This window comes from Crocodylus siamensis, chromosome 1 (genome assembly GCF_052110815.1).
Source record: "Crocodylus siamensis isolate JL-2025a chromosome 1, ASM5211081v1, whole genome shotgun sequence".
Lineage (NCBI taxonomy): Eukaryota > Metazoa > Chordata > Crocodylia > Crocodylidae > Crocodylus > Crocodylus siamensis.
Window position 1 is genome coordinate 378328428 of NC_143395.1, and position 23489 is coordinate 378351916.

General features: G+C 45.4%; 1 protein-coding gene and 1 long non-coding RNA gene across 3 annotated transcripts in view; one reads left to right on the forward strand and one right to left on the reverse strand.

Annotated features, from left to right (window-relative positions):
* The window catches only part of USPL1 (ubiquitin specific peptidase like 1), a 36623-nt gene extending 33681 nt beyond the window's left edge, over positions 1-2942 (reverse strand). For both annotated transcript variants that reach the window (XM_090028108.1, XM_090028109.1), the window contains exon 1: positions 2621-2942. The gene's annotated coding sequence lies outside the window, so the exon portion shown is untranslated. The remainder of the gene's footprint in view (positions 1-2620) is intronic.
* A 30-nt stretch (positions 2943-2972) lies between these two features.
* LOC149875117 (uncharacterized) lies at positions 2973-22066 on the forward strand. The gene is made up of 3 exons (XR_016439231.1): positions 2973-4726; positions 7624-7771; positions 20164-22066. It is a non-coding gene; the product is annotated as an uncharacterized LOC149875117 (long non-coding RNA).
* The last annotated feature ends 1423 nt before the right edge of the window (positions 22067-23489 follow it).

A 23489-nucleotide genomic window follows, 5' to 3' on the forward strand; every position in this document is an offset into this window, starting at 1 on the left:
GCCCCCCTCAAGCCCCTTCCCTCCCCTTCTACCACAACAGACTGACCACCTGAAGGCAGCTCTCCACCCTGCTGGCTCTGCTCTTAGATGCCCAAGTGCTGTGCTGCGGCTGCACGCAGCAAGAGTGTTTATCTGCCAAATTATTGGCCTCACTGGGCTGATATCTGATACAGCAAATCTTCTTTATATTGGTACTGATCCGACCAATGTATTGGTGCACCTCTAATTATTACATATAGTTAAAACCATGGGGGATTTTTGTATCATGTGACAAGTAATTTTCTGCTGCTGCCCTCCCCAGAAATGTACAATATTAAAAAGGCAGGCAACAAGATTAACCAGTATGCATTATTTAGTGATCCATTATTGTTTATTTGGCTGCTAAACTTTTAGTTGCATCTCCCTTCAGAACAGGGGTAGGCAACACCTAGCATGCATACCAGAGTATGGCACACAAAGGCATTGTGTTTGGCACGCACACCTTGGAGAACGGGGTGGGGCTATGCTGCCACAACAAGGATCTGGCCCCTTGCAACTCCCTACCATCACATTAACATTTCACAAGTCAAGGTTGTAGGTGTTTTTGGTACTCTGCAAAAACATTGCTGACCCCTACTTTAGAAGATCAACAAAACCGTGACTTTGAAGCTGTGGCTCTTGGGACACCGGCAGACATAAATGTGATGGTATCTCATCCCCAATCTGAACCCCTCTCTCCCCCCGCCACACACATATCCTAACAGGCCACAAACACATAGCAGGATGGGCAATTGCTCGGATCAATCCCAAATACACCATTACTTTAATAGGAACCTTGCAAATCAATTGCTTTTACAAGATTAACGGTGTGGGGAGTTGAGGGGCTGCCTGCAACTAGGCTCGTTGTCTGCCTTGCCTCACAGCTCATGTAGGGACACATAGCACATGCTCAATTCATGGCACGATGCAAACCAGCCACAAAAACCGTCCACATTTTATGGATTACCTTTGTGACTGGTTTGCTACTTCATAGCACCACAGATGTCTGAATGTGTGGCACTGTTCCTATTTATGGTGTAATTAACATGTACATGAACATGTGTCAGCAGCTTTAATCCCTGGCCATGCAAACTGGTATGTCTGATGAATATTCAAAAATATGTATTACAGAGTTCGATTGTTTCAGGCAATATTTATCTTTTGACTTCATAAATACTGATTTATGGATGACTTAACAGAGGAACAGAATGGATTATGTCTCAACTCAAGTCATAATCCTTTTACCATCTACTTTTACAAAGGGAAAACACTTGGACAGGACAGAATGCTCAAGCTTGCGTTGTAGCCCCCACCATCTTTCCTGAGATGCTATTTTGTGACAGCCAAGTAAATCACAACCACTTACCTATAATAACAGTATCCTCAGCCATGTATGTCCATATTTTATTGCGCTTTTAAGAATACAATAAATTTTAGCTGAAAACATTCAGTGACCACTCCTGTAGTGCAGAATAGACAGAATAAACCAGCAAGTGGGGATCCCAGAGACAGGAGTACTTTTGCTCCTCAAAGTGGGCAAAACAAAATGAAGGAAAGTGACACCAGTTGAACTGTTCAGGCACTTATATCTTTGCAACATCAGAGAGGTTTCTTTTTGACTTACTGCCAATTTCTTGGTGTCATTATGATATAACAGCTTTGTACTCAGCAGTAGCTAAGAGGGAAGACTACTTAACCCCTGCTGTATTCTAAAACACAGGATATATCTTATCCCACAGTCTCTCTCCGAGACAAGGCTGAAATAAAAGAAACCTAGGGGAGATATTTGTAGTCTGTGGGCTAGCTGTTCAATCCGCTGTACTCTTTCCTTTTCTATTCAGCAGGAGAATACCCCTCTTGCAAACCTGGTCCTAGAACTACTTGTAACCCTTCCAACACTTATCCAGAGACCCGGCATTTTAATAATTGAAAGAGAATGAAGGGGTTTCAAAAGTGTGCATTCTTAAAACTATGAAGTCAAATCTAATCCAACTCATCAGAAAACAGGACTATTGCTAATATTCTAAACTGAAGTGGCAAAGCTTGACAGAAAGCATGCCAAATCTACTGGCTTGAAAGTAAAATGCCAGCATCTAGTTCAAAAGCAAAGTGTGCAAAACAGGATGCCAACTTGGAGGGGTTTTTTTTATAGAGTCCCTTGCAGACAAGGAGAGAGTTTATAACCAAGAATCCCTATTCAAAGTCCTGCTGACCAGCTTTAATAAATATTAATCACATGGAAGTGAGAAACAAGTCTCTGCACTAACTGCATGGCTCAAACAAGCTGGACAAACTCCTGCTGGCTGGCCTCAGTTCTCCAAGGTTTTCCCCTGAAGTGAATGGGGAGGAGGAGCGGGAACTGCAAAGCTCATCACAGCCTGAAGTGAGATTTACCTTGGAAGTTTCCCTTGACTGTTGCATCCCCCACAAGCAAGGGCGGCAGTCGCAATTACAAACAGGGATTCAAGGTTTAATTGCCACATGCCCTGAGCCTGGCTGTCCCGGTCTCTCGTCAGCGCTCGCCCGCACTCACCTGAGGCGACAGAGCCGGCCCCGCGCACCTGCCCCTTAGCCCACCCGGCCCCAGACGCCGGCATCTCACCTGCTCGCCGCTCCTCGCCCGGTTCTGGCCTCCGTCTTCACCCGCGAGCGCCCCGGCCTATGTTCCCCCACCGCCGCCGCCCTGCAACGAGACGCGGCTGCCGCTCTCAGCGGGGCTGAGACGGGGGGGCGGGCGCGCCGCAGCCCCAGGCCGGCCGCCCGGGACAGGAAAGAGACGGGACCGGCGCACGTGGGTACCGCCCGGCACGGCACGGCCCTATGCAGCAGCACCGTGTATGCCCCGCCCCACCCTGCTCCTCACCCGGAGCCGCTCAGCGCGCTCCGGAATGGATCGCAGCCAACGCAACTCATGCCGCGGCCGCCCCAGCCCTACGCACTTCCGGTGCCCTAGCTCGGGCGTCGCGGCCAATGAGGAAGCGCGCGAGTCAGAAGAGCAGACTGGGGGAGAGAGAAGCGTCCGGACTGTGGGGGGGTGGGGAGAGAGGAACAGGAGCGTTCGCGCGTGCGCAGCGCAGGCGCCGGAGGCGGGAGTCTAGGTGCCGGTGTCGCAGGCACGTGCCAGTCTCGAGGCCCCGGCCCCACTGCCAGTTGGGTGCCGAGAGTCCATCGGCTCAGCGGCGGGAGAGAAGGGAAACCCTGCAGATATGGTGGGAGAGGTTGTTTATATTGCAGGCACACGCTCAGGAGGAGGGCAGAGAAAGCGTTTCAAGGACGTCTTCAGGGCCCAGTTTGAAAAAATGCAGCACCAACATCAACTCTTGGACAGTGATGGCTCAGGCCCAGGATCACCCCAAATGGAGGACGAGTTTGCTGCACAACATCAGCAGGAGAGGGAAAAGCAGGAATGGCAGAAACAGCCTGTTGTGGGCTGGATCAAGAATCCAGAGCCACCCACCCGCACAGAAATGCACTCCCAAGGTGCAGTAGAGTCCATTGATCCTAGATTGACCTTATGAAAGAGGATTATCCTCAACTGTGAAGGATTGCCAAAGAGTATTTGTAAGGGGGGCCGGATGTGTGTATATCTACATATATACACACACATGTATATAACTGTATAAGTGTGTGTGTGTGCGCACATAGGTATACATGTATGGAAAGAGTGCATGTGGCATATGCACATAAACTTTTGCATGTTTGCACACACCTGCATGTGCACACACTGTATGCACATGCACCCCCATACATTCATGCATGCTATACGCAACAGGTGCACTATGTGTATACACCTACATGTGCATATGCATGTACATACGTGTACATGCATGTATATGGCTGTATGTGCTCACAGAGTGAGTGAGAGTGAGTAGAGCACTGGGTAGATTTGAGCATTAGATTCTCAGAGTATTTGGTGTGGGGGATGGAGTTTGGTGGAGTCATCATTTAAAATGAGATCCCTTTGTTGCAGAAATTGCTGCGGTTCGTTTCTCCGGAGGCAAAGAACTCTCAGACACACACTCTATTAGCAACACAAAAGGTATATTTGCAAATAGGGTTGGAGTGGAAACAAAGGACCACTCCGCCCGCTGAGGACAACTCTCAGCTGGCTTTTATCCTCTCTCTCCTGAGCAGAAGCAGGAACTCTTACAACTCATTTCTGGTTCATACAAACATATATGTAAATACGTCACTTCAAAAGTCCCATGTGCATTATAATTAACTACTTAAGTATGTGGGGCGGATAGGCTTATATACATTAGCTAATTACGCATGCTTAGAAAAGCTCTCCAGGTTACCAAAAGTTCAAACCCTCTCTCTGTCTCAAGGACACAGCCAATTAAATCATAGCCTTTGTAGTTGACAAGAGTAGAGGCAGAGGAGTTTGAAGGTATGTGTGATTTAGTATTACAAAGAGGTAGTAAATTAGTGAGATGTCCTTGGTGGTGTTTCTGCTTATCAGGTACAAGATACAAACTGTGTAGCTTTAACAACACTCTATTCATTATGCATTTCTAATAATATTTCTATTTTAATAATATTTCTAACACCTTTTAGCCCTTTTAGCTGATACTGCTGACCCATTTTGCTGGAAGCTCATGGGTACATGCAACCATTGCTGGTACTTTTATTATTTTTACTAGCCCATGCTTCCTGCCCTCCTGGATGCAGCCCAGGTGTATGATTTCCTCCCTCCATGGGCTTTAAGGTTTGTTCAATACTTAAGTTTCTGCAGTAACCTTAGGATTTGTTTTGGTTGTTGTATGCACCATGTAGACTCACTGAAACAGCGATGCATCAGCTTTTGGTGCATCTCTGTCAAAAATAAACTTTTTTTCCAGCAACACCCTAAATAAAGAGTCCTTATAAGATTGTCTAGGTATGTTAGATAAGTAATTCTCAACTGGGCTCCTTTGTGATATTAGCTCTGTTAGGCATGTAAATGCCTACATGTGATTCACAAGATAAACCTTGAGATTTCAGGTAGGAATCCACAGCATCAAAAGCCATCCTTATCTGCTGTGGTTTAAGTTTTTTGCAAGAGGTGGGGAAGGGAGTCAGTTATTTTTCATAATCAAAAAATAAGTGAAATTAGTTTTTGAAATGCAGGTGCCACAAAATTCAGGCAAGTTACAGAAGGATGCCTGGAGCTGAAAAAGGCTGAGAAACCATAGATACAGGAGGCCATGATGATAGTTTTCTGTACAGTATCTTAAATGGCAACTGGATATATTTTTCATGCTTGTTAATGGGGACCGATTTCAGGAATGCTCCAGTGAAGACATAAAGTAGGACTGAAATTGTATCCTTGTTTTATTCACCTTCTTAGGGCCTAAAGGCCTCAAATTACAGTTTGTTCATTACCGTACCTGCCAGTTTTCAGGGAGTCTCCAGGTCTTGACACTCCTCACTTTCCTCTCTAGCACTCTACAGTCTATCTTCCCCAGGGCACTAAACTTCCTGGTTATGCCTCTGGCTTTACTTACACAAAAAGTTGAACCAGTTTAACTCTGGTTTACTCAATCTGGTCAATTTAAGCTAGTGCACACCAATTCACAGGTGGTTGGTGTAGCTTGCATTGATAATTTTTTCAAACAAATTTTAATTAAATAGGCACAATATCTGGCTAGGTGAGGCCTGAAACATTATTTCCCACACCCTTTGCATAGTCATGCGTGCACATAGGAAAAGAAAAGAGAAAGTGCTTGATGCAGTTATGGAACCCCTTTGATTCTGGTTAATTTATTACATAACTGCTCCCTGACATAGGAAGTTGTTTGGCTTACCTTTCTAGTATGATCTATTCATATAGTGATAACACTTATAATTATGATTAAAATCTGATTTCACATGCTCCTGCATTTTGAGGGGAGGGGAAAAATCTTGAATAGAAACTCTTTCACTTCTTGAATGAAACTTTCCATGCTTAAAAGCTCTCAAAGCTAAACAGAATTATTGAAAATTAGAGTTGGAAGGGACCTCAGGAGGTCACCTAGTCTAATGCCCTGCTTGAAGCAAGATTATCCCCAACTATATCATCCCACCAAAGCTTTTAAAATTTCAAAGTGAACATAAGTAATAGGTTTAGATGCCAAAAATGAGTCCAGTAATGCAGTTATTTTAGTACTGTAGTGTATATGAATCATTCTGTTCCTGTTAACTTGAACATGTATGAAGAATTATATGTATCAATATTCTTGTGTTAAATATAAACCAAAAGACTTACCTAGGCAGAATTGTGGTGGGGGATATTTATTATTATAGTTTTTGCCATAATTTTAAATCTTCCAATTTGAATGTTGTATCATCACTGGGATTTTTACCTTTAAATGGGTAAAGTATTGTAATGAAATACTGTACGATGCACACCCGAAGAGAAGGTGCAATGTATTTTAAGGTTGAGAAATTATATTAGAGCAAATAGAAGCAAAAGTGCAAAACCAATAACTACCCTTCCATTAATACTAGATTCTGTTTCTCCCTGTCTAAACTCTTTCTTCTGGTGAGATAGTATCATCTTTTTACATTAATCTTAGGATTTTGTATGGGATATTTTTAAAATTGCTCTTCTGTATAAAATTAAGACTAACAGTCCTGATTTCCTCAATTTTGAAAAAAGCCCCTCTTAGATTTCATAGATTTCATAGACATTAGGGCTGGAAGGGACCTCGGAAGATCATCTAGTCCAGCCCCCGCCCGAAGGGCAGGAAGTCAGCTGTGGTCATAGGATCCCAGCAAGATAAGCATCCAATTTGCTCTTGAAGGTGTTCAGTGTAGGTGCTTGAACCACCTCCAATGGCAGGCTGTTCCAGACCTTGGGGCTTGGACAGTAAAGAAATTCTTCCTTATGTCCAGCCTGAAACGGTCTCATAGTAGTTTATGACTACTTCCCGATTTACATATTTAGAAACATGTTTCTGTTTTAACAGCGATTGATGGAGTTTGGGTATTTTGCTTTTGTTTGGCCAGTCTCTGCTTTTACATTCCTATGTGGTATCTTCATTGATAGATGATTTCTCTTGTGGAGTGGGTGGGTGGGGTTCCAAAGAGGAAATTGTCCCCTATGAATGCTTTGGGCTTGATTCAGTACTCTGTAAAGTCAGTGAAAAGACTCCCATTCATTTTAGTGTCAATTGGATTGAATCCTTAAAATCGCTTTTCTTGGGGAAACAAGAAAGATTAAAAATAGATTTTTAAAAAATTAAAAAACAAGACAGATTAAAAATAGAATTAAAAGTTTTGACTTTTAAGCTGCTAGTTCGGGTCTAGTAAAGACTGGTAGGGAATAAAAGTCATAACTATTTGGGAACCTTTTGGCCTTTTTGAAGGTAGGCTAGTATGATTTGTGGTGGAAAAGCATCAAACCCCACTTCCCAGCTGAAGGTACTTTTCTTGTGCTATTTTCAAAGTTGCTTTGAAGACTGCTTGTTGACTCTGTTAATATCTTTGCAAATGGTGATTTGTATTGAACATAGAACTGTTGTAACTCTTGGAAAGGATTTCTAAACATATTGTCTGCAGAACTAACCATGGATATTATTAGAGTCCAAAATGTTAAATAATTCACTAATTGAGAAATTAACCTTTTTTTTCTTCTTCTTTCAGTGCTGCAACTTGTTGTAAAGAATTTACAACTGCTCCACTTATCCATATTTTCAAACAGGAAGGATCTTTTGAAAATGATATCTAATGTTATATTATTAAAATGGCTATCCATACAAGGCTGAGAGTGTAAAAATGAAAATGGTGACAGGTATTTTTAATTTTTTGAGATTTTAACTAACATTTCATTGATATTTATGTTGTATTAATTATCTGTGTAAGCAAATATAAATTGACATATTATGCATCTACTAGACAAGGGGTGCTCAATTTCCATGCCCTGGGCCAAATGCAGCCCCATGGAGCCATCACATCTGGCCTGTGGGGCTCCCCGTGGGTTTTGGGAATTGGCAGCAGGCAAGTGGTGGCCATGAATACAGCCTCCCCACCACTTTCCCCTGCCAAATCCCCAGACCCCAATACCTGTGTAGTTGGTCTGAGCCAAGCTATGCCTCTTTCCCCTGTGGGCCTGGGCTGCGTTCCCCCACTTCTGGATCAGGGCTGGGCCATGTCCCCCTCCCTTCCTGCAGGGCTGGGTTGGGCCAGGCCATGCACTCTTTCCCTCCCCACAGGGTCACCTAGCCAGCCCTCTTTCCCTTTTCACAAGGATGAGTCAAGTGCCTTTCCCAATCAGTGCTGTGTTGAGGCCAGTTTGTCCCCCACCTGGCCAGATGGTGCCCACCCACATGCCAGAGCAGGAACACCTTCTGGATTCAGCCCATGAACGTACTGGTAACTGACAGTCTGGCCTGCCATGTAAAAATGTTGGGGCTGCAGTGTACTATAGGTGGTCCATTAAACCAATTTTAAATAATAAGTCATGGAATCACAAATTATGCGATCATAATTTTATTACTACTTTATATTTTCCTTCAAAGTCAAAAATAAAAGTACTTTGTGACAGGCTCACAGCCACAGGGGCTTCATGACACCCCCTGGTGGTCTTGCTGCTTCTGCCTGGTTCCAACTCTAATATCACTCTTTCTTCATTGTTCACCAGCCGTGCCTTGCTCTTAATATTACAGGTTGATTCAGGGAGGCTGTCAGCAGGCCTTGTAGTGAGCCTGAATCCAATAAGTTTCCACTGGGTCTGAGGCCCCATTGACCTCTATCCAGACATCCAACCTTGGTAGGTTCTCCTTGGCACCTGTAGCCTTAAGGGCAAACTGTGTGGCTCCTTTTCCTCCCCTACACCACGCCCTAAGCCTCAGAGATGTTTTCCCTTTGATTTTCCTCCTTATATACTCTGCCACCTTGAGCTCTCAGACCCCCTTCCCCACCCCCAGCCCTGCACACAAGTGGCTCTGGGACTCTTGGACTTTCTAATCTGGGTCTCAGCCTTTTTTTTCAGTACTGGGACCCCTCACTGTGCCCCACCCTCAGTGTGAGGGCTCCTGGGATACTGGCTTTCTAAACAAGCCTTGAGTCTGCATCCACAGGGTTCAAGGCTAAACATAAATAAGAAACATCACCACTGTCTGGCAGACACCTCAGTCTTTAGAGGTGTAACATAAAGACCACTTGTCTGTAAACCCAGTCTTCCTCAGTCCAAGGAACTTGCCTCTGTTTCCAGATCTGTAGAGTAGTTCAGCCAAAATCCAGGTCTCTTCAGGGACCGTGCAGCCAGGAGTTCCGCACTATGCAGTGGCTGGGGAGAAACTAACTAACTGACTGGTGCAGACTCTGGGCTAATGTAGCTTCAGTCTGAGCCCTCTTCCAGTCAGGTGAGTCCCTCATTAGCTCCCCTTTGCCCCTGAAAAGCAGCCTCTCAGGCTGCTTGCTCTCCTAAAGGATCAGGCACATCGCAGTGCCCTGCTACATACTTATTCTGTATACTAGATAACCATGATGGTTGATTACTGTGTTAATTATTTGTATGTCCTTTGATGAGATGTGACAATCCTGACTAAAGTTCTATTGTAGCAGATGCTGTACAAATGCAAATGAAGACTTAAGGTGTGTGTAGACGAAATGAAAATTCCTGTTTATGTCGACGCAACTGCATTTGTCACTGTGGCCTGTTTGTTAGTTCTTATCCTGAAAAGATACAGTCTGAAAAAGCTCCATTTGTATTCTAAGGCCATGTCTGTGTGTGTGCATAGTTTTAGACAAATGAGCTGTCTGTTAAACTCCTTAGACTATTAGTGCATGAGGCTAAACATATACATAATCATTTGCAGAAGTGGGGTGTGAAACTGTAGTTTTGCAACTATATAACAAAGCTAAGGCAGGTCTTACCTTTAAAACAGCTAATAAATCTAGTATTATGACTTCATTTGCTTAGCTAGAGTAAACCAAACAAAGGAAATGAGTCTTAATAGATACAGCATGAGTTTTTATAGGTTAGTTTTATTTTGGTAATGTTTGTAGGCCACACTAGCCCACTGATTGCACTGGCTGTTGTACAAACACAGATGAGCTTCATGCTGATAAATTACAATTTTAGGCCTTAGGACCTTTCTCTTTCTCTCTTGGTTGGAGGATTTGGACCAAAAAGGAAAAACACAGGGAGGGGGGACTTTGGGGAAGTGATTTAACAGAACAAGATCCGAAAAATGATTCTGTAAGAATATCTTCTTTTACCACCTCTTATGATGTATAAATAGGCAAGAGGTCAGTTTGGCTTTTAAATTCAGGAGTAGTGTGTAGGTCTGCGATGAAAAAACCCACCCCATTTCTTCCACCTGTTCCCTATACACTAAGCAAATTTGATTTAGAGAAAGAAGGGTTTTCTTTTTACTGAAACTGCACTTAACCTTGACCTGGCAATCACATAGCATCATAGCTCTTAACTTATTTGAATATTTGATTACTGTAACTTTAAAAAAAATTAAACATATAGGAATTAAGAAATGTAATGTAATAGGTAGTGGGATATTTTATCATATCAGGTTCAAGCAGGACAGTATCAGGAATCCATGACTTGAGAGAGGCAGCCAGACAGACAATCAGAATGCTTCAGTTGGCAGGATGAAGTGATATGCTAATGTAAGAGAAAAGGTGGAAATGGCAAGGAAAAGGAAATGGCAAGAAAAAGGAAATGGTAAGGAAATAAATACCCTTTAAAGAGATGGGAGGGCTAGGACAGTGGTTCTCAACTTTTTTTGTACCAGGATCTCTTTATGAAGGTCAGTGGCCAGTCCCAACCTGCTTTCCCTCAGCCCTGCTAAAGGGAGCCCCCAGCTGCCCCTGTCCCATTGGGGCCGAAGTCCTGCTGTTCATGTGGATGGCAGCAGAGAGAGTCTAGCCCCGGCACAGGGAGGAGGGGAGGGGAAGCCCCTGCCCTGGTCTGGGTCTTCCATGCCTCACCAGGCAGCCTGGTGACGGTCCCTCTGGCCCACCCCCCAGCAGCATCTCCCAGTTGCTTTGCCCATACAAGTATGACACGAGCCCAAGTGCCACCAGCCCAGCTATGCGGCTCCCCTCAATGCCTCCTCTTGCTGAAGGAGCAGGCACTTACCCCTCCCGTCCCCCCTGCCCTGATGCAGCCTTGGTGCCCGGCTACCTTCCCCGTATCTAGCAGGTATCCATCCGCCTTGCCAACACACACACAGTCCCCAAGTCCTGGACCTCCAACTCCCACTGATTGTACACTTACCTGCATCCAGGTATTGGTGCTACTCCCATGACCCTGCCTGCGTGCATGCAGGCCATGTGCATGTGTGTGTGCAGACCCACGTGTGCCTGCTGCCTCCAGTCACCCAAAGCAGCGACTTGCAGGCAGGCTGGAATTAAAGTTATATGTATGGGAAATGACAAGCTAGATGTGTGTGGAATTAAGGGCTAGTTCTGAAGATGACTTTAGGAGAGATTTGGGTTGGAGGGGAAGAGGTGGCTTCTTTGCTAGTAAGCTTCCTTGGGAGTCAGCCAGAATGGGACAGCTAGAGTCTCCCTGCTAGCCCAGCTGTAAGTGTTTTGATTCAATGCTTGCAAGCATAATAAATATTGTTATAGCATTTTGGTGATAGTGTTAGAGCATGGGTGCTCAACCTCTGGTCCATGGGCCAATTGTAGCCTGTGGAGCTATGATATTTGCCCCTTTGGGCTCCCCACAGTTGGGAAATTTGGTGGTTTCTTACCTGTCTAAACTCTTTCCTCTGGTGAGGAACACCCTGCCCCACCTCATTGCCTATGGATTAGGTTCTTGTCATGCCCCTACCTTTCCTCCCTCCATGGGCTTTGATTGGGGCTGGTCAAAAATCCCTTTTCATGCTGGATCAGGGCCGGGCTGTGCCCTACTCCCCTCTGCCCAGCTGGATGGGGCCCTGCCATGCACTCCTTGGGCCCCAGATTGGAACCACTGACTGCGTACTGCTTGCATATGGACTGGGCACTGCCCATCCATCCCACCAGACAAGAAGGTTGAGCACTCTTTGTTTAGAGTGGTGTTCTAGCTGTGATGATCCAGGAAGTATGCAAAAGGCAAGGATTTTTTGGATGTGGTAACTTTTATTGGACCAACTGTGTGGTTGGAATTAAGATAAGCTTTCAAACACAAGATTCATAGATTAATAGATTCATAGATGCTAGGGTTGAAAGGGACCTCAACAGATCATTGAGTCCGAACCCCTGCCTAGGCAGGAAAGAGTGCTGGGGTCAGATGCCCCCAGCCAGATGCCTATCCAGCCTTCTCTTAAAGACTCCCAAGGTAGGGGAGAGCACCACCTCCCTTGGAAGCCCATCCCAAATTTTGGCCAGCCTTACCATGAAGAAATTATTCCTGATGTCTAGCCTAAATCTGCTGTCTGTCAGTCTGTGACAATTGTTCCTTGTTACCCCAAGAGGGATCCTGGTGAACAGAGAATCTCCAGTTCCTTGCTGCACCTCCCTAATGAATTTGTAGGTGGCCACAAGATCACCTCTCAGCCTTCTCTTGTGGAGGCTGCAGAGGTCCAGGTCCCTTAGTCTCTTCACATAGGGCTTAGCTTGTAAATCCTTAACCGTACAAGTGGCCCTCCTCTGGACCCTCTCAAGGCTGTCCATATCCTTAAAGTGTGGCGCCCAAAACTGGATGCAGTACTCCAACTGTGGTCTGACTAATGTCGCATAGAGGGGAAGTATCACCTTCTTGGTTCTAGTTGTCATTCATCTGCTAATGCGTGATAAAGTGTCGTTAGCTTTGACGATTTCATCACACTGACGACTCATGCTCATCTTGGAGTCCACTATGACTCCGAGATCCCTTTCCGCTTCTGTGCACCTGAGAGGGTCATTTCCTAGCCAGTAGGCGCGCTGGATATTTTTACATCCTAGGTGCAGTACTCTGCATTTGTCCTTGTACTGCGTCCTGTTGTGTTCAGCCCACTTTTCCAACCTGTCCAGGTCTGCCTGCAGTCATTACCCTCCAGAGTGTTAACTTCACCCCACAATTTAGTATCATCTGCAAATTTGGACAGAATACACTTCATGCCCACATCTAAGTCTCTGAGGAAGACATTGAAGAGTACGGGTCTGAGGACTGAGCCCGGTGCGACCCCACTACCCAGATCCTTCCAGGTCGATACTGACCCGTCTACTACCACTCTCTGGGTGTGACCCACAAGCCACTTTGCCTCCCACCAGACCATGTAAACATCTAAGTCACAGCCTCTTAATTTATTTAAGAGAATGGGATGAGATACTGTATCAAAGGTCTTCCTAAAATTCAAGAAAACAACATCCACCTCTATTTCTGCATCTAAGCATGTTGTGACCTGGTCATAAAATTAAACCAGATTAGTCAGGCATGATTTACCTGCTACGAATCAATGCTGGTTGCCCTGCTGTATTATTTTTCCCACTGGGCTCCCACAAATGTGATCCTTAATCTTTTCAAAGACTTTTCCAAGGATGGAGGTGAGACTGACTGGCCTATAATGACTTGGATCCTCCTTCCTCTCCTTCTTGAAAATAGGGACCATATTGGTCCTTTTCCAGTCCTCTGGGACCTGACACGAGTGTCACGAGTGCTCAAACAGCTATGCCAGTGGTTCTGCTGTGACACTGGCAAATGCCTTCAGTACTTACGGATGCAGTTCATCCGGGCCTGCTAACTTAAACACATCCAGTTCATCCAAGTGACTCTGCACCATGTTAGCGTTGACGGTAGGCTGGTATCCCTCTGATGCCCATCTAAATGTTAGGAGACTTATCTTGACCCTTGTTCAAGAACACTGAGGCAAAAAACTCATTGAATAGCTCAGCCTTGTTCCCCCTGTCTGTTACTAATTGCTCCTATTTCTTCAGTAGGGGTCCTATGCTGCCCTGCACCTTCCTTTTACTCCATACATACTTAAAAAAAAAGACTTTTTGTTGTCTTTAATTTGTGTTGCCAGCCTCAGCTCTGTAGTTGCTTTGGCCTTTCTAACTGCCTCCCTGCAAGTGCAGGCCAAGTAGATATACTCTTCCTTGGTAGCTTCCTCCTGCTTTCACTGCCTATATGCCTCTGTTTTTGTTTTTTTGCTCTTAGGCTCTTCTGGATTTCTCTGTTTAGCCAAGGCAGTTTTTTGGCCCCTTTCTCCTCTTTCCCTTGTATTGGGATCATCTCCCTCTGTGCCCAAAGGATCACTTCCTTTAGGAACGACCACCCTTCCTGGAGTCCCATGTCACCAGTACTCTTATCCTGCAGTGCATCACTGAATAAACTCCTGAGCACACTGAAGTTAGCCTTCCTAAAGTCATGCATTTCCACCCTAGTTATCCTACCCACTCTATGCTGTATGATGAATTCAGTTGATTGGTGGTCACTGTCCCCAAGGTGACCACCAATCTGTAGCTTCCCTACCAGGGCATCCCCCGTAGCCAACACCAAGTCCAGTAAGGCATTCCTCCTTCCTCCGTTAGGTGAACAGTTGGATTTGGCTGACTGCTCTTCCCAGCAGATGTCAGGGTAGTTTAGGTCCCCTATGACAACCATGTCCCTAGACTGTATGACCTCTGAGAGCTGCCTCAAGAATTCCAAGTCTAGCTTTCCCTCTTGATGTGGTGGTCTATAGCAGACCCCCATCACCAAGTCCCTTTCCCCTTGACTTCCATCCTCCATGTATCCTAAGCCACAATGTCTTAACTTTCTCCTCTGATCCCATTTTGATTAGAGTAGATGTATACTCCTCCTTCACATAGGGAGCAACCCCCCCTCTACTCTGTTCTGTCTGTACAACCTATGGCCCTCAATACATACTGCCCAGAAGTTATTGTCTGCAGGCAGGAGTGTGAATTCTTCCTGCTTGTTCCCCATGTTCCTAGCATTAGTATAGAGGCACTTGAGCCCTCCGAATGGTGCCTTTGGTGGCCCCTCATTCTGATGCCCAATGGGCCCCTTAGTACTTACCTGGGATATACTGTTGTATGTCTTGTAGTTTGTAGGTCCCAAGCTCTCTCCATCTCCTGCCTCCCCGTCCCCCGTCAAACCTAGTTTAAAGCCCAACATAGGAGATCAACCAACCTGTAAGAAAAGAGACACTTACCTTTGCAGACAAATGAAGCCCATTGCATCCCAGGAAGTCCCTTACATGGAAATGTGGATTGTAAGCCAGGAAGCCAAAACCTGCACGATGGCACCAACTCTGGAGACATTGGTTGACTTTTCTGACAGGTGATGTGATGCCTACTGTGACCACTGACCAGGAGGATTGATGAGAAGACCACCTGCACCCCTGTCTTCCTAAGCCTGGCCCCCAGAGCCCTGTAGTCACTCATGATATGGTCTGGACTACTCCTGGCTGCATCATTTGTTCCTACATTGATGAGGACCATGGGATAGTCATTAGAGGGCCGGATGAGGTCAGGAAACTTTGCTGTGACATCCCTGATCCTGACTCCAGGCAGGCAGCAAACCTCTTGCACCATGGGATCCTAGTGACAGATAGGTCCCCCTCAGCAGGGCGTTGCCCACTATGATGATGCAGTGTCTCTTCCTCCAGTTACCTGGCTGGCCCTCAGCTTGCTTGTTGATGGTTGTAGGCTCCTCCACCACACTCTCTAGTGCAGCCAGGGCCTCATATTTGTTCCCCAACTGCACCAGGGGAAGCTGTCTCCGTAGTGAGAGGTCTGGCCCAGGAGGTGACCATCCTCCGCTCCTGCATCTGCTTCAGGGCATTCCCTTGCTGCTTCTCTGTCAGGTGTCTTGTCCTGCAGAGACTGAAAGTAACCACCAGTCTCATCCTCTGTGGCCTTGATCCCCTGCAGCCTGCTCACCTGCTCAGAGTTCCCTCACCTGCCCCTCCGAGGCCTCAAGCAGGGTGCAGGTAGGACGGGTGAGGGGATTCCCAGCCCCCCCAGGCAACCCAGGTTGACAACCCACCTGAAGGCTCTCTGGATGGAGGCCTCAGAGGAGCCCCAGGTAGGAGGCAGCATTGCAGCAGGGTCCCTGGCTGTACTCTGAGTCACCACCCCCATTAAGACTGTCCAAAGTCAATGACACTGATGTGTAGAGTTTGGACTCCTGCTTGCCCCTCAGCTAAATAGGGATGGGAGGAAAACCCCTTCCCAATTCCCTACAGCTGGGTCCTTCCTCCCTGCCCAGCTTACCTTATTACTGCTGCTGGTTCCTTGCCACTCCACAGGAGCCAAGGGTATACACATACTTGCTTTAGTCATTCAGGTCCCAACTGAAGAATCAGATGCTCTTAAGTAAGGCTTGAACTCACAACCTTGGCATCACTTCCCTGGTACTGCCTTGTAAGTACTACATGCTAACCCATTGCACCACTGGATCTAGTATGCAATGTTCTTCGTCAATATTTAGATCATTTGTTTAAAGTAATTGTAGCTCCGCTATTGGCTTTTGGATTTAATAAAGACATTTTAGCTGAATTACTGACACGCTCAATCAAATTCTAATGCAACATACAGGGCACATCTACATGTGGCATTATGGCAACTTTACTGTGCTGTATGTGTGGCACATGGTTATTTTTAGCAGCTACTCACCGTAGTGGCGCGTTATACCAGGGGAGTGTGTAGATAACCCATTTCAGTGCTTCACCATCCTCCTAGAGAGAGAGTTTTTCCTAATGTACAGCCTAAACCTCCCTTGCTGCAACTTGAGACCATTGTTCCTTGTACTGTTATCTATTACTATGGAGAACAGTCTAGCTCAGGAGTGGGCAATTATTTTGGGAAGAGGACCACTTACTGAGTTTCGGCAAGCCATTGAGGGCCACATGGCAGGCAGCCCAAGGCAGATTAATATAATTTTCTAAACTTTTTAGGGGTTCCGCAGGCTGGATAGAATGGTTTGGTGGGCCACATCCAGCCCCCAGGCCGCATTTTGCCCACCCCTGGTCTAGCTCCAATCTCTTTGGAACCCCCCTTCAGTTAGTTGAAGGCGGCTATCAGTTTCCCCTCAGTCTTCTCTTCTGCAGACTAAATAAGCCCAGTTCCCTCAGCCTCTCCTCAGAAATCATGTAGTCCAGCCCCTTGACCATTTTCGTTACCCTCCACTAGACTCCAGTTTGTTCACATCCCTTCTGTAGTGGGGTGCCCAAAACTGAATACAGTACTCTGGATGTGGCCTCAGTAGTACAGAATAGTAAGGGGAAAATTACTTCCTTCAATCTGTTGGCAACACTCTGACTGATTCAGCCCAATATGCTGTTAGCCTTGGCAACTAGGGCACATGGTTGGCACATATTCAGCTTATTGTCCATGGTAACCCCCAGGTCCTTTTTTGCAGAGCTGCTGCTTAGCCAGTTGGTCCCAAGCCTGTAGCGGTGCCTGGGATTGTTTCGTCATAAGTCATAAAGTGTACTAGGACTTTACACTTCTTATGGAACCTGATGAGATTTTTTTTTGGCCCTGCCCTCCAGTCTGTCTAGGTTACTCTGAATCCTAGCTCTACCCCCCAGCATATCTGCTCCAACCCCTAGCATGGTATCATCCATGACCTTGCTGAGGGTGCAATCCATCCCATCTTCCAGCTGGTTAATGAAGTTATTGAACAAAACTGGCCCCAGGACCAACCCTTGGGGCACTCCACTTGCTACCAGTTGCCAAGTAGACATCAAGCCATTGATCACTCCCCACTGAGCTTGACAACCCAGACAGCTTTCTGTGCACCTTGTAGTCCATTCATCCAACCTATACACCCTCAGCTTGCTTGCAAGAATGCAGTGGGACATTATATCAAAAGCTTTTGCAGAAGTCAAGATATCTCATGTCCACTGCTTTCTCTACATCCACAGAGCCAGTCATCTCATCACTGAAGGAAATCAGGTTGGTCAGGCATGACTTGCCCTTGATGAAGCCATGCTGACTGTTCCTGATGGCTTTCTTCTCCAAGTGCTTAGAAATGGGTTCCTTGAGGATCTGCTCCATGATTTTTCCGGGGACTGAGGTGAGGCTGAGGAGTCTGTAGTTCCCTTTATCCTCCTTCCCTTTCTTAGTGATGGGCACTATATTTGCCCTTTTCCAATCGTCCAGGACCTCCCCGATCACCATAAGTTTTCAAGGATAATGGTCAGCAACTCCGCAGTCACATTAGCCAACTCCCTCAGCACCCTCGGGTGCATGGCATCCATTCCTGCGGACTTGTACACATCCAGGTTTTCTAAATAGTCCCTAACCTGTTCTTTTGCCACTGTGGGCTGCTCACCTTCTCCCTAAACTGTGCTGCCCAGCTCAGTAGTCTGATAGCTGAGCTTGCCTGTGAAGATTGAGGTAAAAAAGACATTGAGTACTTCAGCCTTTTCGACATCATCTGGCACTAGGTTGCCTCCCTCACTCAGTAAGGGACCCACACTTTATCTGACCTTCCTCTTGTTGCTAACATACTTGTAGAAACCCTTCTTGTTACCCTTTGTGTCCCTTGCTAACTGCAACTCCAATTGTGCTTTGGCCTTTCTGATTTCATCCTTGCAGTATTCTTATACTCCTCCCTGGTCATCTCCCCAAGCTTCCACTTGTGTTTAACCTCACTGAAGAGTCTCATGGTGTTTCATAGATGTTTCATAGTCAGCCATTAATTAGTACTGTGTTTCTCAACCTTTTTAGATTCAAGCAACAACATAACCACAACACTACCTTCTTCAAGCAAAGGCTTGTCTAAGAAATGAGACAAAGGACCTAAGGTCCCTAGACATGGGAGGTAGCATTGTTGAAGATAAATGAAAATGAACTAAATATAGACCTTGAATTTATGACACATAATAACGTACCTAACACCTGACTCCCTAGGTACCTCTCCAGTATTAACCAGCTACATTCATTCTCCTCCCCCACCCCACCCCCACTCCAACCTGTCTCTCACCCTCTGAATCTTGAATTTACACCTTCCCTGACTGGCTTTTTTGTATGCCTACCAGCCTCTGGCTTCTTTACTCTGGCTTCATTCCATCCAGGAAGAATGTAGACCGATTGCAGATGCTTCCTCAGCCTGAAAAAGGGTATTTGTATCTGAAAGCTTGCAAAGAAGAATTTTTCCAACTATTTGAATTGATCTAATAAAAGATATCAGATTTACCCAAAGAACCTTGTCTGTCTAGCTAACTGTAGTGTTTGGAAAATTAAATCATAAAAGTCTGTGAATTAAGTAGAAATAGCTAGTATTGTTACGTGATAAATGATAGTATTGATTCATATTGGGGGACCACTGTAGCAAAAGATAGATATCTTGAATGAATTCTTATCCCATTACCTGCATTTGCTTGTATAACCCTTTGTCCTTCAATGAGCTAATTGCCTTGCTTATCCTTATTGAGCTTTCATTTTACCTTAGTCTGTCATTCGTTATTTAAATACCCTTGTATTTAGAATCCTTGCTTTCTGCGAGTCCCTTCATTGCATCCCAAGAAAGAAAGCTTATGCCTCACTGAACCAGTTGTAGTCTCCAGTGTGCCACCCTGCCCAGACTTCTTCCCAGGAAGAAATAGTGGATGTGGTCTCTGGAATCACATTTTCCTCTTTAAGTAACTTGTGACATTGAAGCAAAGAACTCTTAATGCCACATTCCCATGAACCTTTGAAAAATGGGCTGGTTACATAATGTTCTGTATTTACAGGATATGCAGATTGAAAATTGTACTGTTACACATGACATAAAAATCTGTGAACCTGGGTGGAGTATGTAATGATAGAAATACTGCAATCCACCTGTTTGCCTAGAACAGGGGTAGGCAACATTTTGTGGCCGGAGTGCCAAAAAACCCACAATGTCTACCTTGGAAGGTGCTGGAGTGCCAACATGCTAGAGCCTGGAGCAGCTGTTTGCAGCCTCCCAGATAAAGCTGGCCCACAGAGCCCAGTCTGCTTGCAGCAGGGCTTGCAGCGTCCCAGCCACCTGCTGAGAGCAGCCTGGGATCCATGGCTGGCAGCAGCTGCTTAAAGCCCAGTCTGGTGGTGGTGTGCTGAGCAAAATGGCCTTGCGTGCCATCCATAGAACATTGCATAGAACCTAGAAGAGGCTATGTTAGACCTAGGGGCACAGGAATGGCTATTTAAGAACCATTCTTACGGATATTTCTTTTAACTTGTAGAGGTTAAAACTTTCTGAACTATTATGTAAAGCTACGGTGCTGTATTGTTCGTGGACTAATATAATATGTAAATATTCTCATTAAATTCTAGGGGCATATTTCACCATTTTGACATAGAAGAGTGCTATAGTAGGCATCACAAGGAGCAGTTTATATCTGCAGAAGCTATGGGGCAGTTATATTTCAGACAACATAATTCTATGTGTGTAACCGCCCGGCCTTGAACAGTTGTTCTCAGGCAGCTTTCGCTCGAGTGATTGGTGTCAAGCGCCTCACGGGTTTGCGTCCTCGCCTGAGCTGATGTCCTCCACCTGAGTCTTCAACCCCGTGCTCGTGAGCCATGACTTGTTCGACCTCAGTGTGCGGGATTGTCCTTTGGGTGTGCTCGTTGGCCCATGGCTCACTCGGCGATTACTCATGGGGCTCCACCACCCCTATACCCCGGCCTCACGCCTCCTGTGGAGCGATGTCCATCCAGTGGCCTCCTCCTCCTGAAGAGCGGGCACCCACAACGGGAACCTCGTATCCCCAGCATGCCTAGCCGTCACCCCTCCCTTGAGGAAAGAAAGAAAACAAACCTACAGGCAAGACCAATCCTCTGGGGCTCTGACTTGGCCTCGCTACTCAGGGACCCACTTCCCCTCCTGTACCCCATAGCCGGGGAAAATGACTAAAAAAATGCCTTAACAAAAATCACTGGGCAACCTGCCCCTCTGGCTTCCCTTCTACCCTTCCCGGGTCTCTAAGGGTAACAGGTTGTCTTCCTCCTGTCGCTTCTACGTCTGTCCTCTCGCCTACTCAACGACCCATCTGGAGCTGGCGGCAGTATCCGCCCCGACAGCAACCCCTCTGGGTTTCTCCCAGGGTTCTCTTCTCCCCGATATATCTTTCTTGGCACCCTGTCATCCCTGCACTCCCACCTGCAGTCCACTCTGTCTCTCCAGATCACCCTGTTGATGTCTCCAGACGGTGCTCCGGTCGATCCCTCGCCGTCCTGTGTGGAGTGACATTGAGGTGCTCCTCCTCATTCTGCCTGCATTCGCTCCAGCTGGCTCCGACCCCTGGATCCCGTGGGGAACTACTTCTCTGCTGCTGGCGTTGGCAGCAGCTCTCCTCCCTGACCCTCCACTGCCTCCGCAGCGTGCATTGCCATTTTCATTCTCGCTGGCCGGCGTTTAGTGCTGATGTCACCAGCTGGCTGCAGCTGGATAAAGAGGCGGCTGACGAACCATGCGGGCTCTTTCCGCCCCTCGCGTGCTGCGCTCTGAGCTGCCGGTGAGTATTCTTCATTATGGTGTTTCCCGGGACAATGCAGAAATAGTTCTCTCTGTCTTGGCTAAAAACGTTACAGGCACACATGAAGTTGTTATGTAAAAACTGCAGTTGAAAGGTGTTTCTTCTTTCTTTTTTGTTATCCTTTTTTGTTAACTTATGGCGGGGGGCAGGGAGGTAATTTCAGTTCACTTTGGGAACCAGCCCTTTCCTTAGACAAGCCAGGGTATCAGAATTATGACCTTTATACACAAAAAATAAAAGTACTGTACGTATACTGTATACTAGATGTTCATGACAGGTGACTACCGTGTTAATTATTTGCATGTCCTTTGATGAGGAGAGGTGACAATGACTGAAGTTCTATTGCAGTAGGTGCTGTACAAATGTACAGGAAGACTTAGTTCTTATCCTGAAAAGATACAGCCTGAAAAAACCATACAGATACAGATATGGTCTGTATTCTAAGGCCTTAGTCATGCATCAGTTTGTGTGTGTGCGTAGTTTTAGACAAATGAGCCATCTGTTAAACTCAGTAAGACTACTTGTCCATGAGGCTAAACATGTGCATAATCATTTGCAGAAGTAGGGTGTGAAACTGTAGTCTTGCATATATACACCAAAGTTAAGGTGGTCTTACCTTTAAACCAGCTAATAAATCTCGTAGTATGACTTCATTAGCTTGGCTAGGGTGAACCAAACAAAGGAAATGAGTCTTTATATAGATAGCGGGGGGTAGGCCACATTAGTCCATTGATTGCACTGTGTATTATACAAACACAGACGAGCTTCACACTGATAACTTACAATTTTAGGACTTGGGACCTTTGTCTCTCTGTCTCTGTGCCCCACTCCCCACTCTCTCTCAAGCATATACATACACAGGCATAAATAGTTGGATTGAAGGATTGGGACCAAAAAGGAAAAACACAGGGAGGGGGGACTTGGGGGAAATGATTGAACAAAACAAGACCTGAAAGGTGATTCTGTAAAAATATCTTCTTTTAACACCTGTAGTGATGTATAAGTAGGTGAGAGGTCAGTTTGGCTTTTAAATTCAGGATAACTGTATAGGTCTGGGATTCCTTCCACCGTTTTCCTTATACACTGAGCAAATTTGATTTAGAAAAACAGGGTTTGTTTTTTTTAGGTTGGAACTGCATGTAACATTAAACTGGCAATCACATAGCATCATAACTCTTAACTTGTTTGAATATTTGATTACTGTAACATTTAAAAAAATAAACATATAGGAATTAAGAAATGTAGTGCAACAAGATCCCTTTCAGCCCTAAACTTCTGTGAACCTGTAAATAGGTGGTGGGATATTTTATCATATCAGGTTTAAGTAGGACAGTTTCAGGATTCCATAACTTGAGAGGCAGCTAGCCAGACAATCAAAATGCTACTGTTAACAGGAGGAAGCGTGATATGCTAATGTAAGAGAAAAGGTGGGTGAACAATGACTAAAGGAAACTTGCCTGCCTATGTGAAAGAGATGGAAGGTCTCTAGGAGACCCATCAAACACAGACAAAGAACAGATTGCCCATCAGTCTCACCAGGCAAAAACGTTGAGCACTCCTTTGTTTATAGTGGTGTTCTAGCTGTGATGATCAAGAAGGCATGCAAGAGGCAAAGATTTTTTGGGTGTGGTAACTTTTATTGGACCACCTTTTATTGGTTGGAATTAAGTTAGGCAAGTTTTTGAATGCAAGACATTTTTGGTAAGTGTTTTAGAGTATTTGCTTAAAGTAACTGTATAGCTGTTGTTGGCTTTTGGATATAATAAAATACATTTCAGCTGAATTACTGACATGCTCAATCAGATTCTAATACAACATACAGTGTTGTTCTGGCTTTTGACGGACTTTCCCAGGAACCTCTGCTTTTTTATTAATTGCTGATCATTTTACAGCTTTTAGAGAAAAAGGAAATTAGTTACTCTTTCTGAGAGTAAGATACTCTTATTTTTATAAAAAGCTTAATGAAATTTGGGACAATATTAATAACCAAATGATACCTTTAAAATACTTTTTTAAAGTTATGAATTTATATTAGGGGTGCACCACTAGAGATTTTTGGGGCTGATATCAATAGCTGATATTTAAGGAGGCATATTGGCTGATACCAATCCGATTTCTGAT